This window comes from Mustela erminea, chromosome 1 (assembly GCF_009829155.1).
Source record: "Mustela erminea isolate mMusErm1 chromosome 1, mMusErm1.Pri, whole genome shotgun sequence".
Classification (NCBI taxonomy): domain Eukaryota; kingdom Metazoa; phylum Chordata; class Mammalia; order Carnivora; family Mustelidae; genus Mustela; species Mustela erminea.
In genome coordinates, this window is record NC_045614.1 from 50,451,795 (window position 1) to 50,465,668 (window position 13,874).

The 13,874-nt window shown below is 41.3% G+C and overlaps 1 long non-coding RNA gene across 1 annotated transcript in view; it reads left to right on the plus strand.

The window, feature by feature from the left end:
* LOC116580011 overlaps nucleotides 1-10,741 on the plus strand; it is a 31,620-nt gene extending 20,879 nt beyond the window's left edge. The window contains exons 2-4 of the long non-coding RNA XR_004281492.1: nucleotides 2,885-2,950; nucleotides 9,177-9,410; nucleotides 10,435-10,741. This is a non-coding gene — a long non-coding RNA (uncharacterized LOC116580011). The remainder of the gene's footprint in view (nucleotides 1-2,884; nucleotides 2,951-9,176; nucleotides 9,411-10,434) is intronic.
* The last annotated feature ends 3,133 nt before the right edge of the window (nucleotides 10,742-13,874 follow it).

Below are 13,874 nucleotides of genomic sequence, written 5' to 3' on the forward strand. Positions count from 1 at the left end.
TCCTAATGGAAAATTTTTGCCTACATTTTTAATATTTCTGTCAAAAAATTTGATGGCTGAAGCTGGTACATTTTCCACAAATAATTTTTTATTTCAGCAAAATCTCTGCCGTCCTAGGTAATAGGGGAATGATTAATTGAACACACACTCCTGATTCGATTGAGAACTTAAATGGATATTCTCACCAAGAGAATGGTGGGGGATATCACCTGCTGAAGGGTGAGTGGGAGCAGAGACCCAGGCCAGGCTTGCCTCAGTAGGCCAGCCACAAGAGGAGAGGGCTACATATTCTCTCTCATCCTAGGCTGGCAGGATCCTGATGGGAGCCCTTTCAGAGAACGACCTTGCTCTTTGCTCTCCAGTTCAGCCTTCTAGTACTCCTCCCTCCCCTCTTATTTCCTCTTCCTCATTAACTCCTATATCTTCTGCCCTTAGCCAGTTGTTGCTTTTCATCTCATTCTATTACAGTACAGGATTTTTTGGTAGCAGTCTGGTGTGTGACAACAGCACATACAAAGAAAAATTCTGAGTTTTTCCTAGGTTCCATTGGATCCCTTAATCTCAACCCCACTAGTTTCTTTGATCCATTTGGGCTCCCTGGCCCCAGGAACCCCTTGCCTTGGAGCCCCTACTTCCATTCTAGTCCCCACAAAAGTTCTTGGAGAATCTAACAGATCATATACTCACACTACAGTCCTCTGTGGCCCATTAACAACTTACTGGAGACTCTTTTCTCAGAAGGCTCTATGTGAATAAAGAGAGAAGTTATAAAAGCATATTTGCTCCCTCTCCACCTGACACTTTTCCCCCTCTCATCAGGAGTATAAAATACTAAGGAAACTGCATAAGAATAGTGTGGGAGAACTTTGGGGGTGGTGTTCTGACCTTGATTCTGGTGATGGTTACATGACTACATACTTGTCCCAATTCACATAACTATGCACCAGAAACAGTGAATCTTACCATATGTGAACTTAAAAACTTATACTATGGAATAAAATCATTTCCGGAAAACTTGAATGAGTCTGGAGCTTGCATGAGGAGTCGGGGTAGGGGGAGCATGAAATTGCCTTTCTTGGGGGCCCCACACAGAATCATCCCCACTGATGGGTTGAGAGCAAAGCACTCAGTCTTGGGGCTGGTGAAGAAGAAACCCAGGAGCTGAGAGGCCACCAGTGATATTTACTACCTGGTTGGGTCATCTTTAACTTCTGCACCTTGAAGTTCTGACCCCTATTCTTTTCATTCCTCCCGCCCCCAGCTTGACTTCCCTGGGACACTTCCTTCAGACGATATAAGCAACCATGAAACAATGAGACCTGGAGAAACTCTAGTTCCAGAGTAACGCAGTGCAGGAAGCTGTATTCCTGCAATTCAAGGCTGAAATTTTCTTTATATATTTTCTACAAAAATGTTTAAATGTTTGGTTTAGGGGTGCCTGGATGGCTCAGTTGGTTGAGCATCTGTCTTCGGCTCATTTCGTGGTCTCAGGGTCCTGGGATCGAGCTCTCTGCTCGGCAGGGAGTCCATTTCTCCCTCTTTCTCTCCCTCTTGGTGCTCTCTCTCTCTCTCTCCCTCTCTCAGATAAAGGAATAAAATCTTTTTTAAAAAATGTTCAGTTCAGGGGCGCCTGGGTGGCTCAGTGGGGTAAAGCCTCTGCCTTCAGCTCAGGTCATGATCCCAGGGCTCATGACCCGCAATGGGTTCTCTGCACAGCAGGGAGCCTGCTTCCTCCTCTCTCTCTGCCTGCCTCTGCCTACTTGTGATCTCTGTCTGTCAAATTAAAAAAAAAAAAAAAAAAAAAACTTTAAAAATGTTCAGTTCAAATAAGAATAACAACAATGAAAGAGGACTAAACTCAACAGGAACTGTGGGCCAGATAGCACTTCATCTGCTCAACACGAAGAAGACATTTTACAGAAGAGGAAAGGCTTCAAGAAGCTAAGATCTCAAAGCTATTAGGTGACAGAGCTAGAATTAAACACATGTATCCTGAAAATTATTTAAGTCCAGCGCAGTTACTTTTTTACTCTATATTCCAACGGGCTTATGTGCTGAATGGCCATTTGTGAGCTCTTCGGGGTGGCTAACTGATGCCTAACTATACCTCCACAGGAGAAAGAATTCCATTATCCAGCAGCCACCTGAAACAGATTGTGGAGATCCATCCCAAGCTAGAAATGATCCTATAATCTGAACAAAATTACCAGATCTGTCTACACAGACTTACCAATGCTCGAAACCTTAAAGTACAACACATCAGACATGAAACGAGCTAGATAGAATCTAATTTCTTCAGTGAAGGTTCGGAAGGCCCTTGAGAAATTTGCGGGACCGCAGGGACTTTCACAGCAAAGCAAAAGCCTTACTGAACAGTAGGCTCCTAAGCACCAATTCAAAGAGACCCAGGATTGCCAGTGACAAGCTAGTATTCCATTCTACTGCTGAGGAAATAGGAAGTTTGGTGAGGTCAAGTAACTGCCAGGTCCACGGACACAGGAGAGAGCCAGGATTCAAATCCAACTCTGGCACCAAAACCAGGTCTGTTTCCAGAATCCCACATTGCTTTGCAAAGACCAGGCATACTGACAATGATCTCGGTATCTAAAAATGGGAAAACTAGATAAGCTAAAATTTTTAAATGTTTTTTTATGACTAAATTCAGTCAATATTATGGTAAAGAGAGAAAAAAATTGAAGCTTTTAATGTCATCTTCCAGGCCTTACACCAAAATACTTAGATTCTGTTATATATGATCTTCCTTGGTTTCAGCCTTCTTGAGAGAGAAGTCCCTGCCCTGGGGTTTCCATGCCCTGGAAATGGCAGCATGAAATCAGCAGTGCTGACATAAAACTAAAATTATTTTCTCCTTCTGATTGAAAAGGGAGCTACGTGGACAACTTCGGAGATCAAAGAGCAGCCTCCACAGAATGCTGGCTGATGCCAAACAGTGAGTGTATGGTAAACAATAACACAATTTTAATATTAGAGTAGGTCAAGCATCTCAATTGAGATATGTACCAGGCTTTACACAGATTTAGACCTCCGAGAACTCTCACAGCAACCTGAGGCAGATCCTTTCATTAGCTCACTTAAAGTATGGAGGAAATGGAATCCCAGGGAATGTAAATAAGCTGTGAAAGTTAATGTGGTTTATAAGTAGAGTTCATCTCAGGTATAACTGAATTCATCTTAAGGATAAAAATTTGGAAGTAGGTTAAAGGGGAGGGACAATATTACTTATATTATTCTTCTTTTGGGATTCATATACAAGTTGTATAATTTGGAATGAATTTATATATGTAATTATATGTACATATTTATATAAAATAACGTGATATATATAATATATAGTATAATGAATATATTACTATCTTTAAGTTACATAAATTTTATATAAAATTTTACATATTTTTACATATAATTACATATGTGATTATATATAAACACATTCCAAATCACAATAAAATCCAATAGATAATACAGTTAATATAGAAAAGCAGCAGGGAGTTTTTACTGATAGAAGACATGAACTCTCTGTTAAAAACATGGAACTCTAGTCCTGGCTGGTCAACATATGCCATAAACTCCTGTCCAATATTCATGACGGATATTATAGACAATCTCTGTACTCTTTTTCACTGAGGCCAAAAAGGAGCTCAGAATCTTTTTTAACACAATTTTTCAGACAGCCACAATCAAGCAAGCAGAGGTGCTTTGGCAAGTTCAAGTCCATGTGGCAGACTTCATCTAGATAGCTGAGACGGAGAACTGTAGCCAAGGGTGGTCTGGCAAAGCTGTGAATCCTCAAGAAAACATGTGTTTTCCTTGTTTCCATACCTCACCTTGGCAGCAGAGCAATGGACCCTATCAGCCATGAGGGGTCATGTGAGCTGGATCCAGGGTGGAGGTGACCTCAGGGAAGAAGAGAGCCCTTCTTCCCTGGATCACCATGATTACCAGTGCAAAACAGTTAAAGAGCAGGGAAATTTACATTCTTAAATATCAGGCACTTCTACTTGAGTGGCTTGGGTAAAGGAGCCAAAATTTCATCTCAAATTAATTTAATTAGTTCATGAGGTGCTCTCTAAGGAGAAGCTAATCAGAACACTCAATATACACAAACTCAAAAGAACACTCAGAACGTTTCCTTTAGAGATTACCTCTTCTCACGCTTGAAAAATAAATAAATAATAAATATAAATATAAATATAAATAAAAGAGGGTAGTGCCTTAAAAATCCTTACCAGCAATCTATTTATGGCCAGTTCTGATGACTCAAGCTGAAACAGGTTGAGTGTGTAGATACAGGAAGTTTCAGGTCCCATTATAGAGAATTCAAAGCTCGTACTTTTTAGTCAGAATCTGAGGGATCCCATTCTCTCTAACACCAGATGTTATTCTTTCACTAATTTCTTTATTCAGTACTTTTTTGGGCAAGGTGGTTGCTCACAGCTTCCATAAGAACCTCATAAATCTGCTGTTGTTAACCTCATTTTGCAGATTAGGAAACTGAGGCTCAGAGAAGTTAAGTAACATACCCACGCATGACAAAGCCAATTGTCTGACTGATTTCCTCAGGACACTTCGCAGAGTTGACAATTCAGGGAAAGTGATTTATTATGAAGCATTTCCAGGGAAAAATTAGTAACCACCTGAGTGGGTAAGTGAGACATCAGGGCAAATATCCTTCCCATGAAGGGCATTCTGGAAGTAACATGGGTCAGACTTCAGAAATGTCACTGTAGGGGAAGGAAGCTGGGGTGTTCCTATTAGTCATTGGTTAAGGGCTTCCCCTATGGTATGTAAATTCCCTGACACTCCCAGGCTTTCTGAAGAAACAGGCAAAGGGGGTACAGCAACCTGAGGGTCTCCTTGCCGCTGCTGAGAAAATGCAAGTACTGGCTCCTGCTTATTGTAGGGGGTGCTGTGCTGTCCTGTCAAAACCCCAACCCCCTTTCAGGATCAAAATTCTCATTGTCCTCCTGCAATCCTACCCAGGAATTGCCCTTGACCAGAGTAGCCTTGCCCAAAGTTCCACACCCTTCTAGAAGTGGCTACATCTAATGACTGGTCGGTGTTGGGGGCACAAAGCCTGGGCCCTTGGCCTCCTGTGGTCCACTCAGAAGAGCTATTCTTGCTCCAGAGCTCCCTATAACAACAGAGGGGGTTTTCAGTCATCTTCTGCCCAATCCTGCCTCCCTAACTCTCTTACAGGTATGGTTCCAAAGCTCTCCTCAGTGACCCTCTTGTTTGCAGTCCCTGCCTCAGAGTCTGTTTGCTGAGAAAGAAAACTTGGGTCAGGAGAAAGCATCCCAAAAGCCAATGTGGTCAAAAACAACAAAGGAACCTGAAGGGACATTGGAGTGGGTGCACTCCAAGCCTTGGCCACATTGGTGCCATGATGGAAGCAGCAAAAAGTTACCTTAAGATGCTAAAAGGCAAGACCTGGCAAATTTACCTCATTATGCTGAGTCAAATTTAATTAAGCTCTGCACTCACCCAAGTGGTGGGACCTATGTTCAAACGTAGGCACTTATTGAGAATCTGTCCTTAACATTGCGTAAAGTATCTGGGAAAGCACAGAAAAGTACCACAGGCATTCCTAGCCTCATGAGCATGAAAGTCCTGAAGAGTGAGAATTGGAGAGATACATTATCTGCAAGGTGATGGTTTCGGTAAAGGAGGACAGAAGGACAAGGGTTATTGGGGCACAGATTGAATAACTCTTCTTAAGAGTTATAGCCTGTCAAGGACCAAGCCCTGCACAAATCAAGCTTCCTAACTGGCCTGTGGCGCTGACCGCTCACCTATCAGGGATGAACAAGCCCTCCTCACTGGTAAATAGCAAGTGGGCCATTCTACATAGTTGTTGGAATTTCTCCCTTTGCCTTCCAAAGATACTATGTCTTCTGACCCCTCTTCCCTTCTTTTTCCTGTCCTCCCATGCTGCTACTTCTTCCCCCAACCACAGGTTCTACCACAGGTGGGTGGTTTCCCTTCACCATCCGTGGACTCTGGCTGCGGCTCTATTCACTCATCCTCAATGACTCTGTTCAGACTTTTCCCTTGGCCAGAAATGGCCTGCAATTCCTTCTCCATTTGTTGAGATCCTATCCCACCTCTCCAGCTTCAAGGCAAACTCCCCATCTTCCAAGAAGCGTTTCCTGACTGCTTTAATACTGAAAGACCACTCCTTTTTCTAACCACCAACCACACTCAGTCATGGCATGATGTCTGGTGAAAATAATCTACCTGTTGTCATTTTTATACTAATGCTTCACCCCCCAAATGATCTGTCAGCCAGGATAGGACTAAAAAACTTTTTGAATCTTCACAGGGAAGAACATGGGGAGACAGAGGGTGTTCCCCCCCAAAAAAAATTATAAATTCACTGACGGTTTATTATACTAAAGTTAATAGCCAAGAATGATTCCTAGTTCTAGCACTCCTTTAGAACACCAAATACAAACTATGGGCTGAATGTGTCCATTGTTTTCCTCCATGTTTACTCTTCAATACTGATTGGGCTACCTTACATTCTAAGAAAGATTAACAGGCTCTTTTTCCCACAGTCTTCCTCTGTATCTACCCCCAAATCCTGTCCCAAGATGAGGTACACTCCCTTGCATCAAATCCCCCCATTCCAATGTCTCTATTTATTCTGAGAGGCAGATCCAAGCAGGTGGACCTTATGGTCCTCCAGGCATAAGTCACAGGAATATGCACATAGGCTTAGAGGCAACAGACCCAGAGGAATTAAAGAGAAAAGATACAGGTCTGGCCACAAAAAGGGATAATGGGTCCTGACATGTTGAGAGACAACAGAGATATCTGGAAAGAATGAGAGGTTTGGAGAGAGAAGGATGAATGAGCAGGCTCAATAGTGAAGGCTGACAGGAGAACCATTTCTTGCCATTTGGGAAGCACAGCAGAAAGAGCAACTAAGCGAAATGATGCTTCCTTAGTTGTCAATGCCAAGATGGTTTTTGAAAGTCAGAAAGACCTGGGTTCAGATCCTAGTTCTGCACCTTCGGGGGGGGGGGGCAGGGAAGGGTACCTTAAGATCACTTCATCTCTCTGAGTTCCTTATCTATAAAAAGAAGATAAAAATGTACCTAACTCAGAGTTATGATAGAACATAAATTGTTACCTGTCCACCAAGGCTCATGCTTCCCACACAGAATAGGCAGCTATACTGTAAGCACTGCTCAGCCAGGGACCATGTGTCCCAGACTTCTCTACACCTAGATAGGATCATGTGATCAAGTTCTGGTCCACAAGAACCTCCTTATAGTCCTCCACCCTCATACACATAAGCCTCCTGATGTACAGGATCTAGCAAATGGCTTTAAACTGTACCAGCTCCCAGACCAGAAAACAAAAGACACCCAGTCTCTCACTCATTTTTAGGAGGAGGTCTATCAAATTCCCATACTGGACTCATGAATATGTAAGAAATAAATTACCATATTAGGCCACCAAGATTTCAGTCTTTGCCTATTAGAGAAGCTAATCTTAAATTAGCCAAAACAAGGATTACATGTTATATCTCAAGCAGTGAGCCCCACGCTTGACAGAGTAAGCACACAAAATATATGGTTGCTCCTCTTTTTATTACCCTTAACTCTGTACAACACTTTATACCTTCTAGGACATTCCTATATTGGACAAACTAATTCAATTTGTGTTCCCGAGCACCGAAGAGAATAAAAAGTTAACAAATAAAATGCATAGACTCCATTCTTCAGGGATTCGTCTGCTAGTGGGTGTAATTAGATCTGTAATGCAAGTAATAATATTGCAAGGCAAATTTTATTTTAAATGCTTTAAGAGAGGCTCAAGGTGCAATGAGAAAGGGGAGATTAATTTTACCTGAAGAGGTTGAAATGTTCCTGAAGGAAAGAAGATATGAATGGGACCTTGAGGCACAATTTATACTTTGACAGGTGGACACTGGCCAAGGGGCTCCTGACAGGAAGGAAATTATAGATAATGGGCAGCAATAAAAGGTCCCAGTGTACATTTCCCAACCACTTCCTCTGTTCTCTTGTGTAAGGAAAGGGTGGCAGGAGAGAATAAGCTTTGTCAAGGCCTAATGCAAGTGAAGCAGGTGGTACTATGGGGCAGAGAGGAATTAGGGACATTGGCCATTTAGGATAAGACTAAAAGGAGCCTCAAATGCCATACTCAGGAGTCCCAGATTTACTTTTTTAGTAATAAAGTACATTACTCACTATTCTGACTAGAAACCACAGAAACCCAAAGGGCACAAACTTAAGCTAACAGGAATTTACAGGCCCTGCTCATAATCTGGTTATTAGAAGGGTTTGAGCAGGTCCTTAAGGACAAATGGAACCAAGGACCTGAGCACTAGCAATCACAGGTAATACCCCTGTATCCCACTCCTAGTCACTCTCCTAATCCTGTTTTTGTATTACTTTTACTGTTTCCCTCTATATGAAATTACCTGACTTACTGACTTGCCCAACCTCCTAGGATATAAGCTTCCCAATGACATAGATCACTTGCTTTTCTTTACCAAACATCGAAGCTTCTAGCATGGTCCCTTACACATCTGGCATGCATTGGGCACTCAGTGATTATTTGCTGAATGAATGATTAAATGGATCAGAGATTTTAAGATGTTCTGGTTACACAAGCATGAATATTTAATCTCTCTGACAGCTCCAGTTCACGATGTATATTCATACATTTGCAATAAAATTTGAATGGCTCAGTATCTCTGTGATTAATATCCTCAAGACTCCCCAATATTTGTGAACGTTTGGTTCTGCAAAGCTGAGTGTCAGAAGCTAGACTCTAGTGAATGAACACTAGTGAATGAACCACTTGTGGTACCACAAGGAGGTAGACCAGGTGACCTGTGCTGGAATGTTCTAACAATTCTAGAAGACTTCCTTGAGATGCCTGCAATTTCTGTCTCAGAAACTCACATAGCTTGGACCTAACTCTATCCTTTAAGACTGAGGAGCATACACAGGCTCTATGTCACATAAAGGGTCACAGTGACATTTTTTAGATTTCATCCTATTCTACAAAGACAGGTCACTCTGAACGTTGTGTAAGAAGTCGACAACTAGGCATAAGTGAGAAACAATCCCCTCATAGGCCTTCACCAGATTCTGAAAATATTCCATTCTCTCTTTTCTAAGGTCCTGCCAGGTCCTTTGGTATTGCCAGAGCAGAGATGGTTTGAACATACTGGAGAGCTCCACATTTGTTCTCCCTGCTATCACATAATGAGATGATCACAGCCCTATTTTGAGTCTTTTTGTCTGAAATAGCATTCCCTATTTTTACTACCATTTGACAAAAAAGAAGAAAGAAAGAAAAACAGCCAAAGTTATTTCAGGATCAAGACAAAGAATCATCATGCAATGCTCTGGGTAAGTTGATTTTTTTTTTTTTTTTTTTAGCCACTCTACCTCCCCAACCTATCTTTGCCCTATATTTTCACCTTGATCTGGTGAATACCATATTTGTATATTATTCTGAAAATAAACAAAGTATCACAGTATTCTTTTTTGTTTTCTTTCTTTTTTTTCATAATTTGATACACATTTTTGTTAAAATTTTGTTAAAATTATTATATGCCACCAGAAGTGGCATATAATACCACAGGCATAGTGGTATATGACATATCAATACATCACACTTTGGCCATCTTAAGGACTTCTATTTGATGAAAACCAACAAAGGAAAAGAGGTAAATAGCAGAAACAGGAACATTCACCAATTTTCTTGGCAGCTAGAATGGTTTTTCTTGGGAAGGCAGAGAATCTTATCTGCAAATTATTTCCATTTGATGCAGTCACTTACTTTGGTCACAAATCTTTCACATCAATCCACAAATGCCTTTCACTGTGTGCCAACATGAAATAATGGTGAGATACTAGTGGTAAAGCAAATTATTGTGGTTCGCCTCACTACTTTTGCAGTCAGTCCTAAGCTCAGTCAATATTACAGAGATGAGTTTGTGCCAGTTTATATCTAAATCTCATCTGGTCTCACCTGGGACCAGTGACATTTATTTACCAGGAGGCAATTAAGACATAATTTTAATCTGTAGCTATCCTCAACATAAGGTTCAAATTTACCATTTATCTAAAATCTTCACTGATCAGTAACAAGTTACAAAGATTTGTGCTAGGAACTAGAGGACATGGGAGAAATTAATTTTCTGTCTCTAGGGAATGACAGACAAGTAGGAGGAAAAGACAAGGGGCATTAATATGCTAAGACAAAAGTAAGTGCCCTTAAGTGGTTAGATGGTAGAGAGGGGGTGGTCAGTATAGCAAAGAGCAAGAGCTGTGGACAGAGAGGGGTTTGACTCTATCATTCAGCTTCTACTGCAATAATGTATCCTTTTAACAGTAGCTTACAACATCCAACGTTTTTCTCATTCTGTAGGACACCTGGGCTTTTGCTGATCTAGAATGTGCTCCTCCTGAAATTCTGGAATTGTCTTTAGACTGCACATTGGATTCAGGTCTTCCCTACTTCTCTCTCACCTCCTTGAACCAGCGACTTGCTGAAACATGTTCTTATTACACAATGAAGGCACAGGACCCTTGATTTTGGCCCTAGGAGTCTTACACATTTTACTCTTAATGGAGTCAAGTATTCTTTATAAAAGACACCATTTATGCAGGCTGTAATTTCTACATGTCAAGAACGATATGCATGTGAAAGCAAAACCCTCCCCAGCCCACCCCCTCTCCCTTCTACTACAACCACAGTGACAACACATCTTCAAGTCCTTTGTTAGTATTCTAAGGTTGATGACCTTGCAGTGATGCATTTTTTTTCTCAGAGCGCCTTAAGTTTGGGGGACATAAATTGCTCTGGATCTTATCTTAAGACAGGGTAGATAAAGTAAAACTATTCTAAGCAAAGTATTACAAACTCTGGGATGTTGGAGTATGGTGGCTAATGAGAGGGAAAGCCTTAAGGGGGAAGAATAGACCAAGAACACTGTATTGAGCTGGGATGTTAGGGAGGTACATGGTTAGAAAAGAAATTCACTATGATGAATAATGGTTAAGTCTTCTTGGGAGTGAGGATGGATGTTAAGTTTTAAGTTGCCTCTATTGTACTGTGCAGTTATTTTTCCCTACAAATACTGTGTGCTGCAAGTAAAGTCTGCATCACACAACAGCCTTCTATAATTGACCTTGGAGGAAATGAAAGAATAAAGATTCTGGGCAGCACAGAGCAAAGTAGTCATAGAATACAGGAACTGTAAGATCCAAGTCAGGTTGAAGAGGTGAAAAATTTAGCAGCTGGAAGAAATCACACTGAGAGGTAAAATAGTAAGAAACACAAGCCTCCCAAAGAATTCTTAGATTCTGAAGCTGTCTCCAAACTTCTGCATTCTTACTTTCTCCTAGGGAACTCCTCTTCTCCCAACTGGTAGAACTACGAACACATGGCCCTTCTTTTCCCATTCAGTGGAGGAGGGGCCTGCAATACAAAATGCTCAGTAAAAAGCCCTCTACCCTCCTGAACACAAAACAGGCACAGGTTGGGCACCCAGTTCAATCAGAGTCCTATGGAATAGGGAAGGAGTTACAATAGATGCTGAGAGTAAGAGGGTCCCTTTTCTGTAGCAAGTACTTCAGTAAAAACTAAGGGCCATACACAAAAACAGACACATAGATCAGTGAAACAGAATAGAGAGCCCAGAAATAGACCCTCAACTCTATGGTCAACTGATCTTTGACAAAGCGGAAAAGAATGTCCAGTGGAAAAAAGACAGTCTCTTCAACAAATGGTGTTGGGAAAATTGGACAGCCACATGCAGAAAAGTGAAACTGGACCGTTTCCCTACACCACACACTAAAATAGACTCCAAATGGATGAAAGACCTCAATGGGAGACAGGAATCCATCAAAATCCTTAAAGAGAACACAGACAGCAACCTCTTCAACCTCAGCCACAGCAACTTCTTCCTAGGAACATTGCCAAAGGCAAGAGAAGCAAGGGCAAAAACGAACTACTGGGACTTCATCAAGATCAAAAGCTTCTGCACAGCAAAGGAAACAGTCAGCAAAACCAAAAGACAACTGACAGAATGGGAGAAAATATTTGGCAGACGACATATCAGATAAAGGGCTAGTATCCAAAATCTATAAAGAACTTCTCAAACTCAACATGCAAACAACAAATAATCCAATCAAGAAATGGGCAGAAGACATGAACAGACATTTCTGCAAAGAAGACATCCAGATGGCTAGCAGAAACATGAAAAAGTGTTCCATATCACTTGGCATCGGGGAAATACAAGTCAAAACCACAATGAGATACCCCCTCACGCCAGTCAGAATGGCTAAAATTAATCAGCCAGGAAACAGATGCTGGCGAGGATGCGAAGAAAGGGGAACCCTCCTACACTGTTGGTGGGAATGCAAGCTGGTGCAGCCACTCTGGAAAAAAGCATGGAGGTTCCTCAAAAAAGTTGAAAACAGAGCTATCCTATGACCTGCAATCGCATTACTGGGTATTTACCCTAAAGATAACAAATGTAGTGATCCAAAGGGTCACATGCACCCAAATGTTTATAGCAGCAATGTCCACAATAGCCAAACTATGGAAAGAACCTAGATGTCCATCAACAGATGAATGGATAAAGAAGAGATGACATATATATACAATGGAATACTATGCAGCCATCAAAAGAAATGAAATCTTGCCATTTGCCATGACATGGATGGAACTAGAGGGTATTATGCTTAGCGAAATAAGTCAATCCTAGAAAGACAATTATCATATGATCTCCCTGATATGAGGAAGCTGAGAAGCAAAGTGTTGGGCTTGGTGGGTAGGGAAGGAAAAAATGAAACAAGATGGGCTTGGGAGGGAGACAAACCATAAGAGACTCTTAATCTCACAAAACAAACTGAGGGTTGCCAGGGGGTGGGGGGTAGGGAGAGGATGGTTGGGTTATGGACATTGGGGAAGGTGTGTGCTATGGTGAGTGCTGTGCAGTGTGTAAACCTGGTGATTCATAGACCTGTACCCCTGGGGCTAATAATACATTCTATGTTAATATAAAATTTAAAATTAAAAAAAAAATAAGGGCCATATAAGCCCAAATACGCTGTTGGCCATCTTTTCTATCATGTAAAAACAGCATGCCTGAGAATGAAGCCATTTCAAGAAAAACAACTACAAAGAGTAGAGAATGAGAGTCCTGGTGCCATCCTTTATGCCCATAGATCCAGCCATAACTGAAGTCCCATCCATACCTGGGGTCTGTAAACCCAGACTCCAGAAAGAGTCCTGTCACAATCAGAAGAGTGCCTCCTCATATCCTGAGTTCATGTCCATACCAATCTACCCAGTCTACTCTCTAACAGCAGGAGTCAGCAAATTCTTTCTGTCAAGAGTGCAGCAGTCAATGTTTTAGGCTTTGTTGGCCAGAAGGTCTCTGTTGCAACTACTCAGCTCTGTTGTTGTGGTATAGAAATAGCCATGGATGTATGTAAATAAATGAGCAGAACTATGTTCCAATAAAATTGTTTATAAAAACAAGTTGGCAACTCAGATTTCCTGCTTATGTTGGAGTTTACTGGCCCCTGCTCTACAGAAACCTTAGATAGTAAATTTAAGAACTGGCACTGAATTTGTGCTTCAAAAAATTCTCTAAGGAAGAAATTTTATGATGGTGGCTCTAAAGTCATTGACATGGTTAAAAAGGGATTGGGGGGGTGTTGTTTTATTTTTTTAATTCAATGGCTGACTAATAGTATGGATGACCTAACAGATTCTGTAACCATTATACAATGTTTCCTCTCATCCACTCTATCTGTGAAGACCAATATAGGAAACACCCAGAGTTCATTTATCAG